At 35.9% G+C, this 24575-nt stretch overlaps 20 non-coding genes across 20 annotated transcripts; all 20 read right to left on the bottom strand.

Moving 5' to 3' along the window:
* Window positions 1–38: 38 nt before the first annotated feature.
* On the bottom strand, window positions 39–231 carry LOC139505428 (U2 spliceosomal RNA). The gene has a single exon (XR_011659740.1). It is a non-coding gene; the product is annotated as a U2 spliceosomal RNA (small nuclear RNA).
* A 986-nt stretch (window positions 232–1217) lies between these two features.
* LOC139505427 (U2 spliceosomal RNA) lies at window positions 1218–1410 on the bottom strand. Its single transcript, XR_011659739.1, has one exon. It is a non-coding gene; the product is annotated as a U2 spliceosomal RNA (small nuclear RNA).
* A 986-nt stretch (window positions 1411–2396) lies between these two features.
* LOC139505426 (U2 spliceosomal RNA) lies at window positions 2397–2589 on the bottom strand. Its single transcript, XR_011659738.1, has one exon. It is a non-coding gene; the product is annotated as a U2 spliceosomal RNA (small nuclear RNA).
* Window positions 2590–3575: 986 nt separating this feature from the next.
* On the bottom strand, window positions 3576–3768 carry LOC139505424 (U2 spliceosomal RNA). The gene has a single exon (XR_011659736.1). It is a non-coding gene; the product is annotated as a U2 spliceosomal RNA (small nuclear RNA).
* A 986-nt stretch (window positions 3769–4754) lies between these two features.
* On the bottom strand, window positions 4755–4947 carry LOC139505423 (U2 spliceosomal RNA). The gene has a single exon (XR_011659735.1). It is a non-coding gene; the product is annotated as a U2 spliceosomal RNA (small nuclear RNA).
* Window positions 4948–5933: 986 nt separating this feature from the next.
* LOC139505422 (U2 spliceosomal RNA) lies at window positions 5934–6126 on the bottom strand. The gene has a single exon (XR_011659734.1). It is a non-coding gene; the product is annotated as a U2 spliceosomal RNA (small nuclear RNA).
* A 986-nt stretch (window positions 6127–7112) lies between these two features.
* On the bottom strand, window positions 7113–7305 carry LOC139505421 (U2 spliceosomal RNA). The gene has a single exon (XR_011659733.1). It is a non-coding gene; the product is annotated as a U2 spliceosomal RNA (small nuclear RNA).
* Window positions 7306–8291: 986 nt separating this feature from the next.
* On the bottom strand, window positions 8292–8484 carry LOC139505420 (U2 spliceosomal RNA). The gene has a single exon (XR_011659732.1). It is a non-coding gene; the product is annotated as a U2 spliceosomal RNA (small nuclear RNA).
* Window positions 8485–9470: 986 nt separating this feature from the next.
* On the bottom strand, window positions 9471–9663 carry LOC139505418 (U2 spliceosomal RNA). Its single transcript, XR_011659731.1, has one exon. It is a non-coding gene; the product is annotated as a U2 spliceosomal RNA (small nuclear RNA).
* Window positions 9664–10649: 986 nt separating this feature from the next.
* On the bottom strand, window positions 10650–10842 carry LOC139505417 (U2 spliceosomal RNA). The gene has a single exon (XR_011659730.1). It is a non-coding gene; the product is annotated as a U2 spliceosomal RNA (small nuclear RNA).
* Window positions 10843–11828: 986 nt separating this feature from the next.
* Window positions 11829–12021, bottom strand: LOC139505429 (U2 spliceosomal RNA). The gene has a single exon (XR_011659741.1). It is a non-coding gene; the product is annotated as a U2 spliceosomal RNA (small nuclear RNA).
* A 986-nt stretch (window positions 12022–13007) lies between these two features.
* Window positions 13008–13200, bottom strand: LOC139505416 (U2 spliceosomal RNA). The gene has a single exon (XR_011659729.1). It is a non-coding gene; the product is annotated as a U2 spliceosomal RNA (small nuclear RNA).
* Window positions 13201–14186: 986 nt separating this feature from the next.
* Window positions 14187–14379, bottom strand: LOC139505415 (U2 spliceosomal RNA). The gene has a single exon (XR_011659728.1). It is a non-coding gene; the product is annotated as a U2 spliceosomal RNA (small nuclear RNA).
* Window positions 14380–15365: 986 nt separating this feature from the next.
* Window positions 15366–15558, bottom strand: LOC139505414 (U2 spliceosomal RNA). Its single transcript, XR_011659727.1, has one exon. It is a non-coding gene; the product is annotated as a U2 spliceosomal RNA (small nuclear RNA).
* A 986-nt stretch (window positions 15559–16544) lies between these two features.
* On the bottom strand, window positions 16545–16737 carry LOC139505434 (U2 spliceosomal RNA). Its single transcript, XR_011659745.1, has one exon. It is a non-coding gene; the product is annotated as a U2 spliceosomal RNA (small nuclear RNA).
* A 985-nt stretch (window positions 16738–17722) lies between these two features.
* On the bottom strand, window positions 17723–17915 carry LOC139505433 (U2 spliceosomal RNA). The gene has a single exon (XR_011659744.1). It is a non-coding gene; the product is annotated as a U2 spliceosomal RNA (small nuclear RNA).
* A 985-nt stretch (window positions 17916–18900) lies between these two features.
* On the bottom strand, window positions 18901–19093 carry LOC139505432 (U2 spliceosomal RNA). Its single transcript, XR_011659743.1, has one exon. It is a non-coding gene; the product is annotated as a U2 spliceosomal RNA (small nuclear RNA).
* A 987-nt stretch (window positions 19094–20080) lies between these two features.
* Window positions 20081–20272, bottom strand: LOC139505431 (U2 spliceosomal RNA). Its single transcript, XR_011659742.1, has one exon. It is a non-coding gene; the product is annotated as a U2 spliceosomal RNA (small nuclear RNA).
* A 2720-nt stretch (window positions 20273–22992) lies between these two features.
* LOC139505425 (U2 spliceosomal RNA) lies at window positions 22993–23185 on the bottom strand. The gene has a single exon (XR_011659737.1). It is a non-coding gene; the product is annotated as a U2 spliceosomal RNA (small nuclear RNA).
* Window positions 23186–24171: 986 nt separating this feature from the next.
* Window positions 24172–24364, bottom strand: LOC139505413 (U2 spliceosomal RNA). Its single transcript, XR_011659726.1, has one exon. It is a non-coding gene; the product is annotated as a U2 spliceosomal RNA (small nuclear RNA).
* Window positions 24365–24575: the final 211 nt, after the last annotated feature.

Raw genomic sequence — 24575 nt, 5'->3', positions numbered from 1 at the left:
GAAAGCTATTTTTCTATTTTAATTTTCTCCCCAAACAGGGGGAGTGAGCCGATCCTGGAGGTACTGCAATACCAGGCCAACTCGTGGCAAGAGCGGTGCAAGCACCTAACATCTCACCTAGTTGCAAAAATCAGTTTAATATCGAAGTACCCACATGGGGTACGTATCAGATATTAAGCTGATAAGAACAGATACTACACTTTGATCTTAGCCAAAAGGCCGAGAAGCGATACTCAAATCTTTCCGAGTTTCCAAAGCCTACAAATCCTATTTCTTACTCAAACACGGTGTTTTAATTTTAACCAAAGCTACACAAATTTTGCAAATTTATATACAAAAAGCACACGAAACACGAGATCTTGCTTTGCTTCAAATACCTGACAGCATGAAACGATTTCTGCATGACAAAACGGGTGTGAAAATAAAAAGCGGCTTGTGAAATACGGCAAGTCGCCAGAATATATTTTTAAACGTATAACATACGTATACGTATTTAATCTTAATCGAACGAAATAACATGATCATGTTGATTCATCCTAGGTCCGACGAACGCAGTTTTTAAAGCCTAGGAAATTTCATTAATCAGAAAATAAATTCAACGCTTTTTCACAATCAGCACGGACTTTTCACTGTCTCGTTTAGTTAACACAAACATAAACAGTTCACCTGTTCTATTTTTTAAAGGAATTGACCGGTACAGCAATTTTTAAATAAATTTCAGAAGGAGGAAAAAACTTACCGGCCGACTGCAGTTTCCATCGTTTGCCCTCGTTCTGAGGCGACGTCGCTATTAACGATGATTGAAACAGTAGAAGGGGACGTAATTCTTTTCCCCGCGTTTTTCCGTAACGCTAAAAATTTATAGAGTTTCTTTTTAGGAACGAGAATACATTAATACACTGACATGTGCTGTTATAAATACAAGCAAGCGACAACAAAAATATTACATTACAAGAAAAGAAAAGAACTTTTTAGAGAACAGACATAAAAAAGAAAAAAAAGAAAATGCAACTTATTTTACATGCACGAGAAGTAGAATGATTTACAACAATGAGTAAAACTATACAATTTACGCAAACTCCTTAAATAAGAAAGATATATAGAAAAAGTACACATGTAGTGCTCAGTGAAAAGCATTAGAGAATATTTTACTGGGGCTGTTTCGCAGGCTATTGAAGGGAAAGCTATTTTTCTATTTTAATTTTCTCCCCAAACAGGGGGAGTGAGCCGATCCTGGAGGTACTGCAATACCAGGCCAACTCGTGGCAAGAGCGGTGCAAGCACCTAACATCTCACCTAGTTGCAAAAATCAGTTTAATATCGAAGTACCCACATGGGGTACGTATCAGATATTAAGCTGATAAGAACAGATACTACACTTTGATCTTAGCCAAAAGGCCGAGAAGCGATACTCAAATCTTTCCGAGTTTCCAAAGCCTACAAATCCTATTTCTTACTCAAACACGGTGTTTTAATTTTAACCAAAGCTACACAAATTTTGCAAATTTATATACAAAAAGCACACGAAACACGAGATCTTGCTTTGCTTCAAATACCTGACAGCATGAAACGATTTCTGCATGACAAAACGGGTGTGAAAATAAAAAGCGGCTTGTGAAATACGGCAAGTCGCCAGAATATATTTTTAAACGTATAACATACGTATACGTATTTAATCTTAATCGAACGAAATAACATGATCATGTTGATTCATCCTAGGTCCGACGAACGCAGTTTTTAAAGCCTAGGAAATTTCATTAATCAGAAAATAAATTCAACGCTTTTTCACAATCAGCACGGACTTTTCACTGTCTCGTTTAGTTAACACAAACATAAACAGTTCACCTGTTCTATTTTTTAAAGGAATTGACCGGTACAGCAATTTTTAAATAAATTTCAGAAGGAGGAAAAAACTTACCGGCCGACTGCAGTTTCCATCGTTTGCCCTCGTTCTGAGGCGACGTCGCTATTAACGATGATTGAAACAGTAGAAGGGGACGTAATTCTTTTCCCCGCGTTTTTCCGTAACGCTAAAAATTTATAGAGTTTCTTTTTAGGAACGAGAATACATTAATACACTGACATGTGCTGTTATAAATACAAGCAAGCGACAACAAAAATATTACATTACAAGAAAAGAAAAGAACTTTTTAGAGAACAGACATAAAAAAGAAAAAAAAGAAAATGCAACTTATTTTACATGCACGAGAAGTAGAATGATTTACAACAATGAGTAAAACTATACAATTTACGCAAACTCCTTAAATAAGAAAGATATATAGAAAAAGTACACATGTAGTGCTCAGTGAAAAGCATTAGAGAATATTTTACTGGGGCTGTTTCGCAGGCTATTGAAGGGAAAGCTATTTTTCTATTTTAATTTTCTCCCCAAACAGGGGGAGTGAGCCGATCCTGGAGGTACTGCAATACCAGGCCAACTCGTGGCAAGAGCGGTGCAAGCACCTAACATCTCACCTAGTTGCAAAAATCAGTTTAATATCGAAGTACCCACATGGGGTACGTATCAGATATTAAGCTGATAAGAACAGATACTACACTTTGATCTTAGCCAAAAGGCCGAGAAGCGATACTCAAATCTTTCCGAGTTTCCAAAGCCTACAAATCCTATTTCTTACTCAAACACGGTGTTTTAATTTTAACCAAAGCTACACAAATTTTGCAAATTTATATACAAAAAGCACACGAAACACGAGATCTTGCTTTGCTTCAAATACCTGACAGCATGAAACGATTTCTGCATGACAAAACGGGTGTGAAAATAAAAAGCGGCTTGTGAAATACGGCAAGTCGCCAGAATATATTTTTAAACGTATAACATACGTATACGTATTTAATCTTAATCGAACGAAATAACATGATCATGTTGATTCATCCTAGGTCCGACGAACGCAGTTTTTAAAGCCTAGGAAATTTCATTAATCAGAAAATAAATTCAACGCTTTTTCACAATCAGCACGGACTTTTCACTGTCTCGTTTAGTTAACACAAACATAAACAGTTCACCTGTTCTATTTTTTAAAGGAATTGACCGGTACAGCAATTTTTAAATAAATTTCAGAAGGAGGAAAAAACTTACCGGCCGACTGCAGTTTCCATCGTTTGCCCTCGTTCTGAGGCGACGTCGCTATTAACGATGATTGAAACAGTAGAAGGGGACGTAATTCTTTTCCCCGCGTTTTTCCGTAACGCTAAAAATTTATAGAGTTTCTTTTTAGGAACGAGAATACATTAATACACTGACATGTGCTGTTATAAATACAAGCAAGCGACAACAAAAATATTACATTACAAGAAAAGAAAAGAACTTTTTAGAGAACAGACATAAAAAAGAAAAAAAAGAAAATGCAACTTATTTTACATGCACGAGAAGTAGAATGATTTACAACAATGAGTAAAACTATACAATTTACGCAAACTCCTTAAATAAGAAAGATATATAGAAAAAGTACACATGTAGTGCTCAGTGAAAAGCATTAGAGAATATTTTACTGGGGCTGTTTCGCAGGCTATTGAAGGGAAAGCTATTTTTCTATTTTAATTTTCTCCCCAAACAGGGGGAGTGAGCCGATCCTGGAGGTACTGCAATACCAGGCCAACTCGTGGCAAGAGCGGTGCAAGCACCTAACATCTCACCTAGTTGCAAAAATCAGTTTAATATCGAAGTACCCACATGGGGTACGTATCAGATATTAAGCTGATAAGAACAGATACTACACTTTGATCTTAGCCAAAAGGCCGAGAAGCGATACTCAAATCTTTCCGAGTTTCCAAAGCCTACAAATCCTATTTCTTACTCAAACACGGTGTTTTAATTTTAACCAAAGCTACACAAATTTTGCAAATTTATATACAAAAAGCACACGAAACACGAGATCTTGCTTTGCTTCAAATACCTGACAGCATGAAACGATTTCTGCATGACAAAACGGGTGTGAAAATAAAAAGCGGCTTGTGAAATACGGCAAGTCGCCAGAATATATTTTTAAACGTATAACATACGTATACGTATTTAATCTTAATCGAACGAAATAACATGATCATGTTGATTCATCCTAGGTCCGACGAACGCAGTTTTTAAAGCCTAGGAAATTTCATTAATCAGAAAATAAATTCAACGCTTTTTCACAATCAGCACGGACTTTTCACTGTCTCGTTTAGTTAACACAAACATAAACAGTTCACCTGTTCTATTTTTTAAAGGAATTGACCGGTACAGCAATTTTTAAATAAATTTCAGAAGGAGGAAAAAACTTACCGGCCGACTGCAGTTTCCATCGTTTGCCCTCGTTCTGAGGCGACGTCGCTATTAACGATGATTGAAACAGTAGAAGGGGACGTAATTCTTTTCCCCGCGTTTTTCCGTAACGCTAAAAATTTATAGAGTTTCTTTTTAGGAACGAGAATACATTAATACACTGACATGTGCTGTTATAAATACAAGCAAGCGACAACAAAAATATTACATTACAAGAAAAGAAAAGAACTTTTTAGAGAACAGACATAAAAAAGAAAAAAAAGAAAATGCAACTTATTTTACATGCACGAGAAGTAGAATGATTTACAACAATGAGTAAAACTATACAATTTACGCAAACTCCTTAAATAAGAAAGATATATAGAAAAAGTACACATGTAGTGCTCAGTGAAAAGCATTAGAGAATATTTTACTGGGGCTGTTTCGCAGGCTATTGAAGGGAAAGCTATTTTTCTATTTTAATTTTCTCCCCAAACAGGGGGAGTGAGCCGATCCTGGAGGTACTGCAATACCAGGCCAACTCGTGGCAAGAGCGGTGCAAGCACCTAACATCTCACCTAGTTGCAAAAATCAGTTTAATATCGAAGTACCCACATGGGGTACGTATCAGATATTAAGCTGATAAGAACAGATACTACACTTTGATCTTAGCCAAAAGGCCGAGAAGCGATACTCAAATCTTTCCGAGTTTCCAAAGCCTACAAATCCTATTTCTTACTCAAACACGGTGTTTTAATTTTAACCAAAGCTACACAAATTTTGCAAATTTATATACAAAAAGCACACGAAACACGAGATCTTGCTTTGCTTCAAATACCTGACAGCATGAAACGATTTCTGCATGACAAAACGGGTGTGAAAATAAAAAGCGGCTTGTGAAATACGGCAAGTCGCCAGAATATATTTTTAAACGTATAACATACGTATACGTATTTAATCTTAATCGAACGAAATAACATGATCATGTTGATTCATCCTAGGTCCGACGAACGCAGTTTTTAAAGCCTAGGAAATTTCATTAATCAGAAAATAAATTCAACGCTTTTTCACAATCAGCACGGACTTTTCACTGTCTCGTTTAGTTAACACAAACATAAACAGTTCACCTGTTCTATTTTTTAAAGGAATTGACCGGTACAGCAATTTTTAAATAAATTTCAGAAGGAGGAAAAAACTTACCGGCCGACTGCAGTTTCCATCGTTTGCCCTCGTTCTGAGGCGACGTCGCTATTAACGATGATTGAAACAGTAGAAGGGGACGTAATTCTTTTCCCCGCGTTTTTCCGTAACGCTAAAAATTTATAGAGTTTCTTTTTAGGAACGAGAATACATTAATACACTGACATGTGCTGTTATAAATACAAGCAAGCGACAACAAAAATATTACATTACAAGAAAAGAAAAGAACTTTTTAGAGAACAGACATAAAAAAGAAAAAAAAGAAAATGCAACTTATTTTACATGCACGAGAAGTAGAATGATTTACAACAATGAGTAAAACTATACAATTTACGCAAACTCCTTAAATAAGAAAGATATATAGAAAAAGTACACATGTAGTGCTCAGTGAAAAGCATTAGAGAATATTTTACTGGGGCTGTTTCGCAGGCTATTGAAGGGAAAGCTATTTTTCTATTTTAATTTTCTCCCCAAACAGGGGGAGTGAGCCGATCCTGGAGGTACTGCAATACCAGGCCAACTCGTGGCAAGAGCGGTGCAAGCACCTAACATCTCACCTAGTTGCAAAAATCAGTTTAATATCGAAGTACCCACATGGGGTACGTATCAGATATTAAGCTGATAAGAACAGATACTACACTTTGATCTTAGCCAAAAGGCCGAGAAGCGATACTCAAATCTTTCCGAGTTTCCAAAGCCTACAAATCCTATTTCTTACTCAAACACGGTGTTTTAATTTTAACCAAAGCTACACAAATTTTGCAAATTTATATACAAAAAGCACACGAAACACGAGATCTTGCTTTGCTTCAAATACCTGACAGCATGAAACGATTTCTGCATGACAAAACGGGTGTGAAAATAAAAAGCGGCTTGTGAAATACGGCAAGTCGCCAGAATATATTTTTAAACGTATAACATACGTATACGTATTTAATCTTAATCGAACGAAATAACATGATCATGTTGATTCATCCTAGGTCCGACGAACGCAGTTTTTAAAGCCTAGGAAATTTCATTAATCAGAAAATAAATTCAACGCTTTTTCACAATCAGCACGGACTTTTCACTGTCTCGTTTAGTTAACACAAACATAAACAGTTCACCTGTTCTATTTTTTAAAGGAATTGACCGGTACAGCAATTTTTAAATAAATTTCAGAAGGAGGAAAAAACTTACCGGCCGACTGCAGTTTCCATCGTTTGCCCTCGTTCTGAGGCGACGTCGCTATTAACGATGATTGAAACAGTAGAAGGGGACGTAATTCTTTTCCCCGCGTTTTTCCGTAACGCTAAAAATTTATAGAGTTTCTTTTTAGGAACGAGAATACATTAATACACTGACATGTGCTGTTATAAATACAAGCAAGCGACAACAAAAATATTACATTACAAGAAAAGAAAAGAACTTTTTAGAGAACAGACATAAAAAAGAAAAAAAAGAAAATGCAACTTATTTTACATGCACGAGAAGTAGAATGATTTACAACAATGAGTAAAACTATACAATTTACGCAAACTCCTTAAATAAGAAAGATATATAGAAAAAGTACACATGTAGTGCTCAGTGAAAAGCATTAGAGAATATTTTACTGGGGCTGTTTCGCAGGCTATTGAAGGGAAAGCTATTTTTCTATTTTAATTTTCTCCCCAAACAGGGGGAGTGAGCCGATCCTGGAGGTACTGCAATACCAGGCCAACTCGTGGCAAGAGCGGTGCAAGCACCTAACATCTCACCTAGTTGCAAAAATCAGTTTAATATCGAAGTACCCACATGGGGTACGTATCAGATATTAAGCTGATAAGAACAGATACTACACTTTGATCTTAGCCAAAAGGCCGAGAAGCGATACTCAAATCTTTCCGAGTTTCCAAAGCCTACAAATCCTATTTCTTACTCAAACACGGTGTTTTAATTTTAACCAAAGCTACACAAATTTTGCAAATTTATATACAAAAAGCACACGAAACACGAGATCTTGCTTTGCTTCAAATACCTGACAGCATGAAACGATTTCTGCATGACAAAACGGGTGTGAAAATAAAAAGCGGCTTGTGAAATACGGCAAGTCGCCAGAATATATTTTTAAACGTATAACATACGTATACGTATTTAATCTTAATCGAACGAAATAACATGATCATGTTGATTCATCCTAGGTCCGACGAACGCAGTTTTTAAAGCCTAGGAAATTTCATTAATCAGAAAATAAATTCAACGCTTTTTCACAATCAGCACGGACTTTTCACTGTCTCGTTTAGTTAACACAAACATAAACAGTTCACCTGTTCTATTTTTTAAAGGAATTGACCGGTACAGCAATTTTTAAATAAATTTCAGAAGGAGGAAAAAACTTACCGGCCGACTGCAGTTTCCATCGTTTGCCCTCGTTCTGAGGCGACGTCGCTATTAACGATGATTGAAACAGTAGAAGGGGACGTAATTCTTTTCCCCGCGTTTTTCCGTAACGCTAAAAATTTATAGAGTTTCTTTTTAGGAACGAGAATACATTAATACACTGACATGTGCTGTTATAAATACAAGCAAGCGACAACAAAAATATTACATTACAAGAAAAGAAAAGAACTTTTTAGAGAACAGACATAAAAAAGAAAAAAAAGAAAATGCAACTTATTTTACATGCACGAGAAGTAGAATGATTTACAACAATGAGTAAAACTATACAATTTACGCAAACTCCTTAAATAAGAAAGATATATAGAAAAAGTACACATGTAGTGCTCAGTGAAAAGCATTAGAGAATATTTTACTGGGGCTGTTTCGCAGGCTATTGAAGGGAAAGCTATTTTTCTATTTTAATTTTCTCCCCAAACAGGGGGAGTGAGCCGATCCTGGAGGTACTGCAATACCAGGCCAACTCGTGGCAAGAGCGGTGCAAGCACCTAACATCTCACCTAGTTGCAAAAATCAGTTTAATATCGAAGTACCCACATGGGGTACGTATCAGATATTAAGCTGATAAGAACAGATACTACACTTTGATCTTAGCCAAAAGGCCGAGAAGCGATACTCAAATCTTTCCGAGTTTCCAAAGCCTACAAATCCTATTTCTTACTCAAACACGGTGTTTTAATTTTAACCAAAGCTACACAAATTTTGCAAATTTATATACAAAAAGCACACGAAACACGAGATCTTGCTTTGCTTCAAATACCTGACAGCATGAAACGATTTCTGCATGACAAAACGGGTGTGAAAATAAAAAGCGGCTTGTGAAATACGGCAAGTCGCCAGAATATATTTTTAAACGTATAACATACGTATACGTATTTAATCTTAATCGAACGAAATAACATGATCATGTTGATTCATCCTAGGTCCGACGAACGCAGTTTTTAAAGCCTAGGAAATTTCATTAATCAGAAAATAAATTCAACGCTTTTTCACAATCAGCACGGACTTTTCACTGTCTCGTTTAGTTAACACAAACATAAACAGTTCACCTGTTCTATTTTTTAAAGGAATTGACCGGTACAGCAATTTTTAAATAAATTTCAGAAGGAGGAAAAAACTTACCGGCCGACTGCAGTTTCCATCGTTTGCCCTCGTTCTGAGGCGACGTCGCTATTAACGATGATTGAAACAGTAGAAGGGGACGTAATTCTTTTCCCCGCGTTTTTCCGTAACGCTAAAAATTTATAGAGTTTCTTTTTAGGAACGAGAATACATTAATACACTGACATGTGCTGTTATAAATACAAGCAAGCGACAACAAAAATATTACATTACAAGAAAAGAAAAGAACTTTTTAGAGAACAGACATAAAAAAGAAAAAAAAGAAAATGCAACTTATTTTACATGCACGAGAAGTAGAATGATTTACAACAATGAGTAAAACTATACAATTTACGCAAACTCCTTAAATAAGAAAGATATATAGAAAAAGTACACATGTAGTGCTCAGTGAAAAGCATTAGAGAATATTTTACTGGGGCTGTTTCGCAGGCTATTGAAGGGAAAGCTATTTTTCTATTTTAATTTTCTCCCCAAACAGGGGGAGTGAGCCGATCCTGGAGGTACTGCAATACCAGGCCAACTCGTGGCAAGAGCGGTGCAAGCACCTAACATCTCACCTAGTTGCAAAAATCAGTTTAATATCGAAGTACCCACATGGGGTACGTATCAGATATTAAGCTGATAAGAACAGATACTACACTTTGATCTTAGCCAAAAGGCCGAGAAGCGATACTCAAATCTTTCCGAGTTTCCAAAGCCTACAAATCCTATTTCTTACTCAAACACGGTGTTTTAATTTTAACCAAAGCTACACAAATTTTGCAAATTTATATACAAAAAGCACACGAAACACGAGATCTTGCTTTGCTTCAAATACCTGACAGCATGAAACGATTTCTGCATGACAAAACGGGTGTGAAAATAAAAAGCGGCTTGTGAAATACGGCAAGTCGCCAGAATATATTTTTAAACGTATAACATACGTATACGTATTTAATCTTAATCGAACGAAATAACATGATCATGTTGATTCATCCTAGGTCCGACGAACGCAGTTTTTAAAGCCTAGGAAATTTCATTAATCAGAAAATAAATTCAACGCTTTTTCACAATCAGCACGGACTTTTCACTGTCTCGTTTAGTTAACACAAACATAAACAGTTCACCTGTTCTATTTTTTAAAGGAATTGACCGGTACAGCAATTTTTAAATAAATTTCAGAAGGAGGAAAAAACTTACCGGCCGACTGCAGTTTCCATCGTTTGCCCTCGTTCTGAGGCGACGTCGCTATTAACGATGATTGAAACAGTAGAAGGGGACGTAATTCTTTTCCCCGCGTTTTTCCGTAACGCTAAAAATTTATAGAGTTTCTTTTTAGGAACGAGAATACATTAATACACTGACATGTGCTGTTATAAATACAAGCAAGCGACAACAAAAATATTACATTACAAGAAAAGAAAAGAACTTTTTAGAGAACAGACATAAAAAAGAAAAAAAAGAAAATGCAACTTATTTTACATGCACGAGAAGTAGAATGATTTACAACAATGAGTAAAACTATACAATTTACGCAAACTCCTTAAATAAGAAAGATATATAGAAAAAGTACACATGTAGTGCTCAGTGAAAAGCATTAGAGAATATTTTACTGGGGCTGTTTCGCAGGCTATTGAAGGGAAAGCTATTTTTCTATTTTAATTTTCTCCCCAAACAGGGGGAGTGAGCCGATCCTGGAGGTACTGCAATACCAGGCCAACTCGTGGCAAGAGCGGTGCAAGCACCTAACATCTCACCTAGTTGCAAAAATCAGTTTAATATCGAAGTACCCACATGGGGTACGTATCAGATATTAAGCTGATAAGAACAGATACTACACTTTGATCTTAGCCAAAAGGCCGAGAAGCGATACTCAAATCTTTCCGAGTTTCCAAAGCCTACAAATCCTATTTCTTACTCAAACACGGTGTTTTAATTTTAACCAAAGCTACACAAATTTTGCAAATTTATATACAAAAAGCACACGAAACACGAGATCTTGCTTTGCTTCAAATACCTGACAGCATGAAACGATTTCTGCATGACAAAACGGGTGTGAAAATAAAAAGCGGCTTGTGAAATACGGCAAGTCGCCAGAATATATTTTTAAACGTATAACATACGTATACGTATTTAATCTTAATCGAACGAAATAACATGATCATGTTGATTCATCCTAGGTCCGACGAACGCAGTTTTTAAAGCCTAGGAAATTTCATTAATCAGAAAATAAATTCAACGCTTTTTCACAATCAGCACGGACTTTTCACTGTCTCGTTTAGTTAACACAAACATAAACAGTTCACCTGTTCTATTTTTTAAAGGAATTGACCGGTACAGCAATTTTTAAATAAATTTCAGAAGGAGGAAAAAACTTACCGGCCGACTGCAGTTTCCATCGTTTGCCCTCGTTCTGAGGCGACGTCGCTATTAACGATGATTGAAACAGTAGAAGGGGACGTAATTCTTTTCCCCGCGTTTTTCCGTAACGCTAAAAATTTATAGAGTTTCTTTTTAGGAACGAGAATACATTAATACACTGACATGTGCTGTTATAAATACAAGCAAGCGACAACAAAAATATTACATTACAAGAAAAGAAAAGAACTTTTTAGAGAACAGACATAAAAAAGAAAAAAAAGAAAATGCAACTTATTTTACATGCACGAGAAGTAGAATGATTTACAACAATGAGTAAAACTATACAATTTACGCAAACTCCTTAAATAAGAAAGATATATAGAAAAAGTACACATGTAGTGCTCAGTGAAAAGCATTAGAGAATATTTTACTGGGGCTGTTTCGCAGGCTATTGAAGGGAAAGCTATTTTTCTATTTTAATTTTCTCCCCAAACAGGGGGAGTGAGCCGATCCTGGAGGTACTGCAATACCAGGCCAACTCGTGGCAAGAGCGGTGCAAGCACCTAACATCTCACCTAGTTGCAAAAATCAGTTTAATATCGAAGTACCCACATGGGGTACGTATCACATATTAAGCTGATAAGAACAGATACTACACTTTCATCTTAGCCAAAAGGCCGAGAAGCGATACTCAAATCTTTCCGAGTTTCCAAAGCCTACAAATCCTATTTCTTACTCAAACACGGTGTTTTAATTTTAACCAAAGCTACACAAATTTTGCAAATTTATATACAAAAAGCACACGAAACACGAGATCTTGCTTTGCTTCAAATACCTGACAGCATGAAACGATTTCTGCATGACAAAACGGGTGTGAAAATAAAAAGCGGCTTGTGAAATACGGCAAGTCGCCAGAATATATTTTTAAACGTATAACATACGTATACGTATTTAATCTTAATCGAACGAAATAACATGATCATGTTGATTCATCCTAGGTCCGACGAACGCAGTTTTTAAAGCCTAGGAAATTTCATTAATCAGAAAATAAATTCAACGCTTTTTCACAATCAGCACGGACTTTTCACTGTCTCGTTTAGTTAACACAAACATAAACAGTTCACCTGTTCTATTTTTTAAAGGAATTGACCGGTACAGCAATTTTTAAATAAATTTCAGAAGGAGGAAAAAACTTACCGGCCGACTGCAGTTTCCATCGTTTGCCCTCGTTCTGAGGCGACGTCGCTATTAACGATGATTGAAACAGTAGAAGGGGACGTAATTCTTTTCCCCGCGTTTTTCCGTAACGCTAAAAATTTATAGAGTTTCTTTTTAGGAACGAGAATACATTAATACACTGACATGTGCTGTTATAAATACAAGCAAGCGACAACAAAAATATTACATTACAAGAAAAGAAAAGAACTTTTTAGAGAACAGACATAAAAAAGAAAAAAAAGAAAATGCAACTTATTTTACATGCACGAGAAGTAGAATGATTTACAACAATGAGTAAAACTATACAATTTACGCAAACTCCTTAAATAAGAAAGATATATAGAAAAAGTACACATGTAGTGCTCAGTGAAAAGCATTAGAGAATATTTTACTGGGGCTGTTTCGCAGGCTATTGAAGGGAAAGCTATTTTTCTATTTTAATTTTCTCCCCAAACAGGGGGAGTGAGCCGATCCTGGAGGTACTGCAATACCAGGCCAACTCGTGGCAAGAGCGGTGCAAGCACCTAACATCTCACCTAGTTGCAAAAATCAGTTTAATATCGAAGTACCCACATGGGGTACGTATCAGATATTAAGCTGATAAGAACAGATACTACACTTTGATCTTAGCCAAAAGGCCGAGAAGCGATACTCAAATCTTTCCGAGTTTCCAAAGCCTACAAATCCTATTTCTTACTCAAACACGGTGTTTTAATTTTAACCAAAGCTACACAAATTTTGCAAATTTATATACAAAAAGCACACGAAACACGAGATCTTGCTTTGCTTCAAATACCTGACAGCATGAAACGATTTCTGCATGACAAAACGGGTGTGAAAATAAAAAGCGGCTTGTGAAATACGGCAAGTCGCCAGAATATATTTTTAAACGTATAACATACGTATACGTATTTAATCTTAATCGAACGAAATAACATGATCATGTTGATTCATCCTAGGTCCGACGAACGCAGTTTTTAAAGCCTAGGAAATTTCATTAATCAGAAAATAAATTCAACGCTTTTTCACAATCAGCACGGACTTTTCACTGTCTCGTTTAGTTAACACAAACATAAACAGTTCACCTGTTCTATTTTTTAAAGGAATTGACCGGTACAGCAATTTTTAAATAAATTTCAGAAGGAGGAAAAAACTTACCGGCCGACTGCAGTTTCCATCGTTTGCCCTCGTTCTGAGGCGACGTCGCTATTAACGATGATTGAAACAGTAGAAGGGGACGTAATTCTTTTCCCCGCGTTTTTCCGTAACGCTAAAAATTTATAGAGTTTCTTTTTAGGAACGAGAATACATTAATACACTGACATGTGCTGTTATAAATACAAGCAAGCGACAACAAAAATATTACATTACAAGAAAAGAAAAGAACTTTTTAGAGAACAGACATAAAAAAGAAAAAAAAGAAAATGCAACTTATTTTACATGCACGAGAAGTAGAATGATTTACAACAATGAGTAAAACTATACAATTTACGCAAACTCCTTAAATAAGAAAGATATATAGAAAAAGTACACATGTAGTGCTCAGTGAAAAGCATTAGAGAATATTTTACTGGGGCTGTTTCGCAGGCTATTGAAGGGAAAGCTATTTTTCTATTTTAATTTTCTCCCCAAACAGGGGGAGTGAGCCGATCCTGGAGGTACTGCAATACCAGGCCAACTCGTGGCAAGAGCGGTGCAAGCACCTAACATCTCACCTAGTTGCAAAAATCAGTTTAATATCGAAGTACCCACATGGGGTACGTATCAGATATTAAGCTGATAAGAACAGATACTACACTTTGATCTTAGCCAAAAGGCCGAGAAGCGATACTCAAATCTTTCCGAGTTTCCAAAGCCTACAAATCCTATTTCTTACTCAAACACGGTGTTTTAATTTTAACCAAAGCTACACAAATTTTGCAAATTTATATACAAAAAGCACACGAAACACGAGATCTTGCTTTGCTTCAAATACCTGACAGCATGAAACGATTTCTGCATGACAAAACGGGTGTGAAAATAAAAAGCGGCTTGTGAAATACGGCAAGTCGCCAGAATATATTTTTAAACGTATAACATACGTATACGTATTTAATCTTAATCGAACGAAATAACATGATCATGTTGATTCATCCTAGGTCCGACGAACGCAGTTTTTAAAGCCTAGGAAATTTCATTAATCAGAAAATAAATTCAACGCTTTTTCACAATCAGCACGGACTTTTCACTGTCTCGTTTAGTTAACACAAACATAAACAGTTCACCTGTTCTATTTTTTAAAGGAATTGACCGGTACAGCAATTTTTAAATAAATTTCAGAAGGAGGAAAAAACTTACCGGCCGACTGCAGTTTCCATCGTTTGCCCTCGTTCTGAGGCGACGTCGCTATTAACGATGATTGAAACAGTAGAAGGGGACGTAATTCTTTTCCCCGCGTTTTTCCGTAACGCTAAAAATTTATAGAGTTTCTTTTTAGGAACGAGAATACATTAATACACTGACATGTGCTGTTATAAATACAAGCAAGCGACAACAAAAATATTACATTACAAGAAAAGAAAAGAACTTTTTAGAGAACAGACATAAAAAAGAAAAAAAAGAAAATGCAACTTATTTTACATGCACGAGAAGTAGAATGATTTACAACAATGAGTAAAACTATACAATTTACGCAAACTCCTTAAATAAGAAAGATATATAGAAAAAGTACACATGTAGTGCTCAGTGAAAAGCATTAGAGAATATTTTACTGGGGCTGTTTCGCAGGCTATTGAAGGGAAAGCTATTTTTCTATTTTAATTTTCTCCCCAAACAGGGGGAGTGAGCCGATCCTGGAGGTACTGCAATACCAGGCCAACTCGTGGCAAGAGCGGTGCAAGCACCTAACATCTCACCTAGTTGCAAAAATCAGTTTAATATCGAAGTACCCACATGGGGTACGTATCAGATATTAAGCTGATAAGAACAGATACTACACTTTGATCTTAGCCAAAAGGCCGAGAAGCGATACTCAAATCTTTCCGAGTTTCCAAAGCCTACAAATCCTATTTCTTACTCAAACACGGTGTTTTAATTTTAACCAAAGCTACACAAATTTTGCAAATTTATATACAAAAAGCACACGAAACACGAGATCTTGCTTTGCTTCAAATACCTGACAGCATGAAACGATTTCTGCATGACAAAACGGGTGTGAAAATAAAAAGCGGCTTGTGAAATACGGCAAGTCGCCAGAATATATTTTTAAACGTATAACATACGTATACGTATTTAATCTTAATCGAACGAAATAACATGATCATGTTGATTCATCCTAGGTCCGACGAACGCAGTTTTTAAAGCCTAGGAAATTTCATTAATCAGAAAATAAATTCAACGCTTTTTCACAATCAGCACGGACTTTTCACTGTCTCGTTTAGTTAACACAAACATAAACAGTTCACCTGTTCTATTTTTTAAAGGAATTGACCGGTACAGCAATTTTTAAATAAATTTCAGAAGGAGGAAAAAACTTACCGGCCGACTGCAGTTTCCATCGTTTGCCCTCGTTCTGAGGCGACGTCGCTATTAACGATGATTGAAACAGTAGAAGGGGACGTAATTCTTTTCCCCGCGTTTTTCCGTAACGCTAAAAATTTATAGAGTTTCTTTTTAGGAACGAGAATACATTAATACACTGACATGTGCTGTTATAAATACAAGCAAGCGACAACAAAAATATTACATTACAAGAAAAGAAAAGAACTTTTTAGAGAACAGACATAAAAAAGAAAAAAAAGAAAATGCAACTTATTTTACATGCACGAGAAGTAGAATGATTTACAACAATGAGTAAAACTATACAATTTACGCAAACTCCTTAAATAAGAAAGATATATAGAAAAAGTACACATGTAGTGCTCAGTGAAAAGCATTAGAGAATATTTTACTGGGGCTGTTTCGCAGGCTATTGAAGGGAAAGCTATTTTTCTATTTTAATTTTCTCCCCAAACAGGGGGAGTGAGCCGATCCTGGAGGTACTGCAATACCAGGCCAACTCGTGGCAAGAGCGGTGCAAGCACCTAACATCTCACCTAGTTGCAAAAATCAGTTTAATATCGAAGTACCCACATGGGGTACGTATCAGATATTAAGCTGATAAGAACAGATACTACACTTTGATCTTAGCCAAAAGGCCGAGAAGCGATACTCAAATCTTTCCGAGTTTCCAAAGCCTACAAATCCTATTTCTTACTCAAACACGGTGTTTTAATTTTAACCAAAGCTACACAAATTTTGCAAATTTATATACAAAAAGCACACGAAACACGAGATCTTGCTTTGCTTCAAATACCTGACAGCATGAAACGATTTCTGCATGACAAAACGGGTGTGAAAATAAAAAGCGGCTTGTGAAATACGGCAAGTCGCCAGAATATATTTTTAAACGTATAACATACGTATACGTATTTAATCTTAATCGAACGAAATAACATGATCATGTTGATTCATCCTAGGTCCGACGAACGCAGTTTTTAAAGCCTAGGAAATTTCATTAATCAGAAAATAAATTCAACGCTTTTTCACAATCAGCACGGACTTTTCACTGTCTCGTTTAGTTAACACAAACATAAACAGTTCACCTGTTCTATTTTTTAAAGGAATTGACCGGTACAGCAATTTTTAAATAAATTTCAGAAGGAGGAAAAAACTTACCGGCCGACTGCAGTTTCCATCGTTTGCCCTCGTTCTGAGGCGACGTCGCTATTAACGATGATTGAAACAGTAGAAGGGGACGTAATTCTTTTCCCCGCGTTTTTCCGTAACGCTAAAAATTTATAGAGTTTCTTTTTAGGAACGAGAATACATTAATACACTGACATGTGCTGTTATAAATACAAGCAAGCGACAACAAAAATATTACATTACAAGAAAAGAAAAGAACTTTTTAGAGAACAGACATAAAAAAGAAAAAAAGAAAATGCAACTTATTTTACATGCACGAGAAGTAGAATGATTTACAACAATGAGTAAAACTATACAATTTACGCAAACTCCTTAAATAAGAAAGATATATAGAAAAAGTACACATGTAGTGCTCAGTGAAAAGCATTAGAGAATATTTTACTGGGGCTGTTTCGCAGGCTATTGAAGGGAAAGCTATTTTTCTATTTTAATTTTCTCCCCAAACAGGGGGAGTGAGCCGATCCTGGAGGTACTGCAATACCAGGCCAACTCGTGGCAAGAGCGGTGCAAGCACCTAACATCTCACCTAGTTGCAAAAATCAGTTTAATATCGAAGTACCCACATGGGGTACGTATCAGATATTAAGCTGATAAGAACAGATACTACACTTTGATCTTAGCCAAAAGGCCGAGAAGCGATACTCAAATCTTTCCGAGTTTCCAAAGCCTACAAATCCTATTTCTTACTCAAACACGGTGTTTTAATTTTAACCAAAGCTACACAAATTTTGCAAATTTATATACAAAAAGCACACGAAACACGAGATCTTGCTTTGCTTCAAATACCTGACAGCATGAAACGATTTCTGCATGACAAAACGGGTGTGAAAATAAAAAGCGGCTTGTGAAATACGGCAAGTCGCCAGAATATATTTTTAAACGTATAACATACGTATACGTATTTAATCTTAATCGAACGAAATAACATGATCATGTTGATTCATCCTAGGTCCGACGAACGCAGTTTTTAAAGCCTAGGAAATTTCATTAATCAGAAAATAAATTCAACGCTTTTTCACAATCAGCACGGACTTTTCACTGTCTCGTTTAGTTAACACAAACATAAACAGTTCACCTGTTCTATTTTTTAAAGGAATTGACCGGTACAGCAATTTTTAAATAAATTTCAGAAGGAGGAAAAAACTTACCGGCCGACTGCAGTTTCCATCGTTTGCCCTCGTTCTGAGGCGACGTCGCTATTAACGATGATTGAAACAGTAGAAGGGGACGTAATTCTTTTCCCCGCGTTTTTCCGTAACGCTAAAAATTTATAGAGTTTCTTTTTAGGAACGAGAATACATTAATACACTGACATGTGCTGTTATAAATACAAGCAAGCGACAACAAAAATATTACATTACAAGAAAAGAAAAGAACTTTTTAGAGAACAGACATAAAAAAGAAAAAAAAGAAAATGCAACTTATTTTACATGCACGAGAAGTAGAATGATTTACAACAATGAGTAAAACTATACAATTTACGCAAACTCCTTAAATAAGAAAGATATATAGAAAAAGTACACATGTAGTGCTCAGTGAAAAGCATTAGAGAATATTTTACTGGGCTGTTTCGCAGGCTATTGAAGGGAAAGCTATTTTTCTATTTTAATTTTCTCCCCAAACAGGGGGAGTGAGCCGATCCTGGAGGTACTGCAATACCAGGCCAACTCGTGGCAAGAGCGGTGCAAGCACCTAACATCTCACCTAGTTGCAAAAATCAGTTTAATATCGAAGTACCCACATGGGGTACGTATCAGATATTAAGCTGATAAGAACAGATACTACACTTTGATCTTAGCCAAAAGGCCGAGAAGCGATACTCAAATCTTTCCGAGTTTCCAAAGCCTACAAATCCTATTTCTTACTCAAACACGGTGTTTTAATTTTAACCAAAGCTACACAAATTTTGCAAATTTATATACAAAAAGCACACGAAACACGAGATCTTGCTTTGCTTCAAATACCTGACAGCATGAAACGATTTCTGCATGACAAAACGGGTGTGAAAATAAAAAGCGGCTTGTGAAATACGGCAAGTCGCCAGAATATATTTTTAAACGTATAACATACGTATACGTATTTAATCTTAATCGAACGAAATAACATGATCATGTTGATTCATCCTAGGTCCGACGAACGCAGTTTTTAAAGCCTAGGAAATTTCATTAATCAGAAAATAAATTCAACGCTTTTTCACAATCAGCACGGACTTTTCACTGTCTCGTTTAGTTAACACAAACATAAACAGTTCACCTGTTCTATTTTTTAAAGGAATTGACCGGTACAGCAATTTTTAAATAAATTTCAGAAGGAGGAAAAAAACTTACCGGCCGACTGCAGTTTCCATCGTTTGCCCTCGTTCTGAGGCGACGTCGCTATTAACGATGATTGAAACAGTAGAAGGGGACGTAATTCTTTTCCCCGCGTTTTTCCGTAACGCTAAAAATTTATAGAGTTTCTTTTTAGGAACGAGAATACATTAATACACTGACATGTGCTGTTATAAATACAAGCAAGCGACAACAAAAATATTACATTACAAGAAAAGAAAAGAACTTTTAGAGAACAGACATAAAAAAGAAAAAAAAGAAAATGCAACTTATTTTACATGCACGAGAAGTAGAATGATTTACAACAATGAGTAAAAACTATACAATTTACGCAAACTCCTTAAATAAGAAAGATATATAGAAAAAGTACACATGTAGTGCTCAGTGAAAAGCATTAGAGAATATTTTACTGGGGCTGTTTCGCAGGCTATTGAAGGGAAAGCTATTTTTCTATTTTAATTTTCTCCCCAAACAGGGGGAGTGAGCCGATCCTGGAGGTACTGCAATACCAGGCCAACTCGTGGCAAGAGCGGTGCAAGCACCTAACATCTCACCTAGTTGCAAAAATCAGTTTAATATCGAAGTACCCACATGGGGTACGTATCAGATATTAAGCTGATAAGAACAGATACTTTTTTATATTTCAAACATTTTATTAATAATAGATATCAAATACTATATTGAATACAATCAATAGTTAAAATCATATATCACAGATAATACGATTGTAACTCAATATTAAATAAGTCCCGGAAATTAATGATAATCAAATACTTTTAGATTTAAATGAAATTACCAAAAATAAATTTACATGAAATCTATTTTCAAAACCCCCTAAATAATTACTGAAAACCCCCCAATTTATAAATAAACAACAAAGTGTTTTGAATTCCTTTTACAAATCTATATATAAACTTTCCTTTAAATAATTTACCTTTATAACTAAAACCAGTTTTTGTAAACTAGTAATATATTTAACTTTAACTATAAATAAACATCATACGATAAATTTTACCTATAATGTTTACCTTTAACAAAATCAAAATACACAATACATAGTGATTACATTTAACATCAAAATCAATATCGTACATACACAACCCACTAAAGTCCATAATGCATTGTCATGTATGCTACGATAAATACTTTCACCTTTAAATTTCTAAACTGAACTGTTTTAAATACTACATGTAATAAATACATGTCAAATTCCATATTACTTTAGACTTTAAAGAAAACCATCAGAAAGTGCTGATTTGTAATTACAATAATTTTCATGTACTACAATATTAAAATCTGCTTGTAAACTGTCTAATATTAACTGTTTATGTTTATGCCTGTCCGATTCTTTACCAATTATATCCCGTAATTCCGTATCACTGAGTATAGACGAAACGAACTTATTCTGGTCATTTACACGACCTAATACCGGTATAACTTTCCCTTCTGATGTATTAAGTAAAACCAGTTGGTATGTTTCCCTTTTAACATCAGTCACTTTTCGCTTTTTACCACTAACAACTTTGTACTGTACCTTCTCCAGAAAGATCGTCCGGATCTGTCGCGATATCGGACCATAACTTGGAAACGGACGAGGACTTTTCGGTATCCACGGTCTCTTGTGACGTATCCACGGTCTCCTGTGTCGTATCCTTTGTAACGGGGGAAGTATCCTGTGTAACCTGCATATCTACCGGTGTATCATCACTAATGTCACTGTTTTGAGTCTCCGGAACCGAGACTGCTTCCAACGGAACTGTTGCCTTTTTGCCTGACGGACAGTTCTTACGAATATGTCCAACGGTTTCTACACTTCAGGCATAAGGGTGCCCTACCCACCACGGTAAGTAGACAGTCTTTACCTGCTATACTAGTACGGTATGGTAACGATTGTACATCCTTCTCTGAAATCTCCAATGTAACTTTAATGTTCCCATTAGCAAACGTTATTCCTTCGGATTTCTCCGTTTCACGTGAACAACTAACTATTTTGCCATACTGTTCTAAAAACGATTCAACTGCAGTTAGCTTTAACCACACTGGAAGCCACAAAACTTTCAATAACACTGTTCTTGTGTCTGCACGGCTTACTGCAACTCTGGTATCTAACGACGTAAAGTCCGAATTAATCACTTTATCAGCAATATCTTCAGTAGTAAAGGTTGTATACCAAACACCACCAATATCCACCTTGAAAATCGCTGTCACATCATCCGGGTTAACAATGTTCTTTAATGCACGGATAATCCAAGTACGTGTGTTAACTGGTGAGCCATCCGTAAACGAAAACTTCGCACTGCATCTAAGTAATCCATAATCTACTAAATCCATTTTAACACTTTAACTTTTAACTTTAACTTTTCACTCGCTTTAATCTTTGCCAAAAGGCCGAGAAGCGATACTCAAATCTTTCCGAGTTTCCAAAGCCTACAAATCCTATTTCTTACTCAAACACGGTGTTTTAATTTTAACCAAAGCTACACAAATTTTGCAAATTTATATACAAAAAGCACACGAAACACGAGATCTTGCTTTGCTTCAAATACCTGACAGCATGAAACGATTTCTGCATGACAAAACGGGTGTGAAAATAAAAAGCGGCTTGTGAAATACGGCAAGTCGCCAGAATATATTTTTAAACGTATAACATACGTATACGTATTTAATCTTAATCGAACGAAATAACATGATCATGTTGATTCATCCTAGGTCCGACGAACGCAGTTTTTAAAGCCTAGGAAATTTCATTAATCAGAAAATAAATTCAACGCTTTTTTCACAATCAGCACGGACTTTTCACTGTCTCGTTTAGTTAACACAAACATAAACAGTTCACCTGTTCTATTTTTTAAAGGAATTGACCGGTACAGCAATTTTTAAATAAATTTCAGAAGGAGGAAAAAACTTACCGGCCGACTGCAGTTTCCATCGTTTGCCCTCGTTCTGAGGCGACGTCGCTATTAACGATGATTGAAACAGTAGAAGGGGACGTAATTCTTTTCCCCGCGTTTTTCCGTAACGCTAAAAATTTATAGAGTTTCTTTTTAGGAACGAGAATACATTAATACACTGACATGTGCTGTTATAAATACAAGCAAGCGACAACAAAAATATTACATTACAAGAAAAGAAAAGAACTTTTTAGAGAACAGACATAAAAAAGAAAAAAAAGAAAATGCAACTTATTTTACATGCACGAGAAGTAGAATGATTTACAACAATGAGTAAAACTATACAATTTACGCAAACTCCTTAAATAAGAAAGATATATAGAAAAAGTACACATGTAGTGCTCAGTGAAAAGCATTAGAGAATATTTTACTGGGGCTGTTTCGCAGGCTATTGAAGGGAAAGCTATTTTTCTATTTTAATTTTCTCCCCAAACAGGGGGAGTGAGCCGATCCTGGAGGTACTGCAATACCAGGCCAACTCGTGGCAAGAGCGGTGCAAGCACCTAACATCTCACCTAGTTGCAAAAATCAGTTTAATATCGAAGTACCCACATGGGGTACGTATCAGATATTAAGCTGATAAGAACAGATACTACACTTTGATCTTAGCCAAAAGGCCGAGAAGCGATACTCAAATCTTTCCGAGTTTCCAAAGCCTACAAATCCTATTTCTTACTCAAACACGGTGTTTTAATTTTAACCAAAGCTACACAAATTTTGCAAATTTATATACAAAAAGCACACGAAACACGAGATCTTGCTTTGCTTCAAATACCTGACAGCATGAAACGATTTCTGCATGACAAAACGGGTGTGAAAATAAAAAGCGGCTTGTGAAATACGGCAAGTCGCCAGAATATATTTTTAAACGTATAACATACGTATACGTATTTAATCTTAATCGAACGAAATAACATGATCATGTTGATTCATCCTAGGTCCGACGAACGCAGTTTTTAAAGCCTAGGAAATTTCATTAATCAGAAAATAAATTCAACGCTTTTTCACAATCAGCACGGACTTTTCACTGTCTCGTTTAGTTAACACAAACATAAACAGTTCACCTGTTCTATTTTTTAAAGGAATTGACCGGTACAGCAATTTTTAAATAAATTTCAGAAGGAGGAAAAAACTTACCGGCCGACTGCAGTTTCCATCGTTTGCCCTCGTTCTGAGGCGACGTCGCTATTAACGATGATTGAAACAGTAGAAGGGGACGTAATTCTTTTCCCCGCGTTTTTCCGTAACGCTAAAAATTTATAGAGTTTCTTTTTAGGAACGAGAATACATTAATACACTGACATGTGCTGTTATAAATACAAGCAAGCGACAACAAAAATATTACATTACAAGAAAAGAAAAGAACTTTTTAGAGAACAGACATAAAAAAGAAAAAAAAGAAAATGCAACTTATTTTACATGCACGAGAAGTAGAATGATTTACAACAATGAGTAAAACTATACAATTTACGCAAACTCCTTAAATAAGAAAGATATATAGAAAAAGTACACATGTAGTGCTCAGTGAAAAGCATTAGAGAATATTTTACTGGGGCTGTTTCGCAGGCTATTGAAGGGAAAGCTATTTTTCTATTTTAATTTTCTCCCCAAACAGGGGGAGTGAGCCGATCCTGGAGGTACTGCAATACCAGGCCAACTCGTGGCAAGAGCGGTGCAAGCACCTAACATCTCACCTAGTTGCAAAAATCAGTTTAATATCGAAGTACCCACATGGGGTACGTATCAGATATTAAGCTGATAAGAACAGATACTACACTTTGATCTTAGCCAAAAGGCCGAGAAGCGATACTCAAATCTTTCCGAGTTTCCAAAGCCTACAAATCCTATTTCTTACTCAAACACGGTGTTTTAATTTTAACCAAAGCTACACAAATTTTGCAAATTTATATACAAAAAGCACACGAAACACGAGATCTTGCTTTGCTTCAAATACCTGACAGCATGAAACGATTTCTGCATGACAAAACGGGTGTGAAAATAAAAAGCGGCTTGTGAAAT

The sequence above is a fragment of the Mytilus edulis genome, unplaced genomic scaffold (genome assembly GCF_963676685.1).
Source record: "Mytilus edulis unplaced genomic scaffold, xbMytEdul2.2 SCAFFOLD_1440, whole genome shotgun sequence".
NCBI classification, from domain to species: Eukaryota; Metazoa; Mollusca; class Bivalvia; order Mytilida; family Mytilidae; genus Mytilus; species Mytilus edulis.
This window is presented reverse-complemented; position numbering and strand designations above follow the sequence as displayed.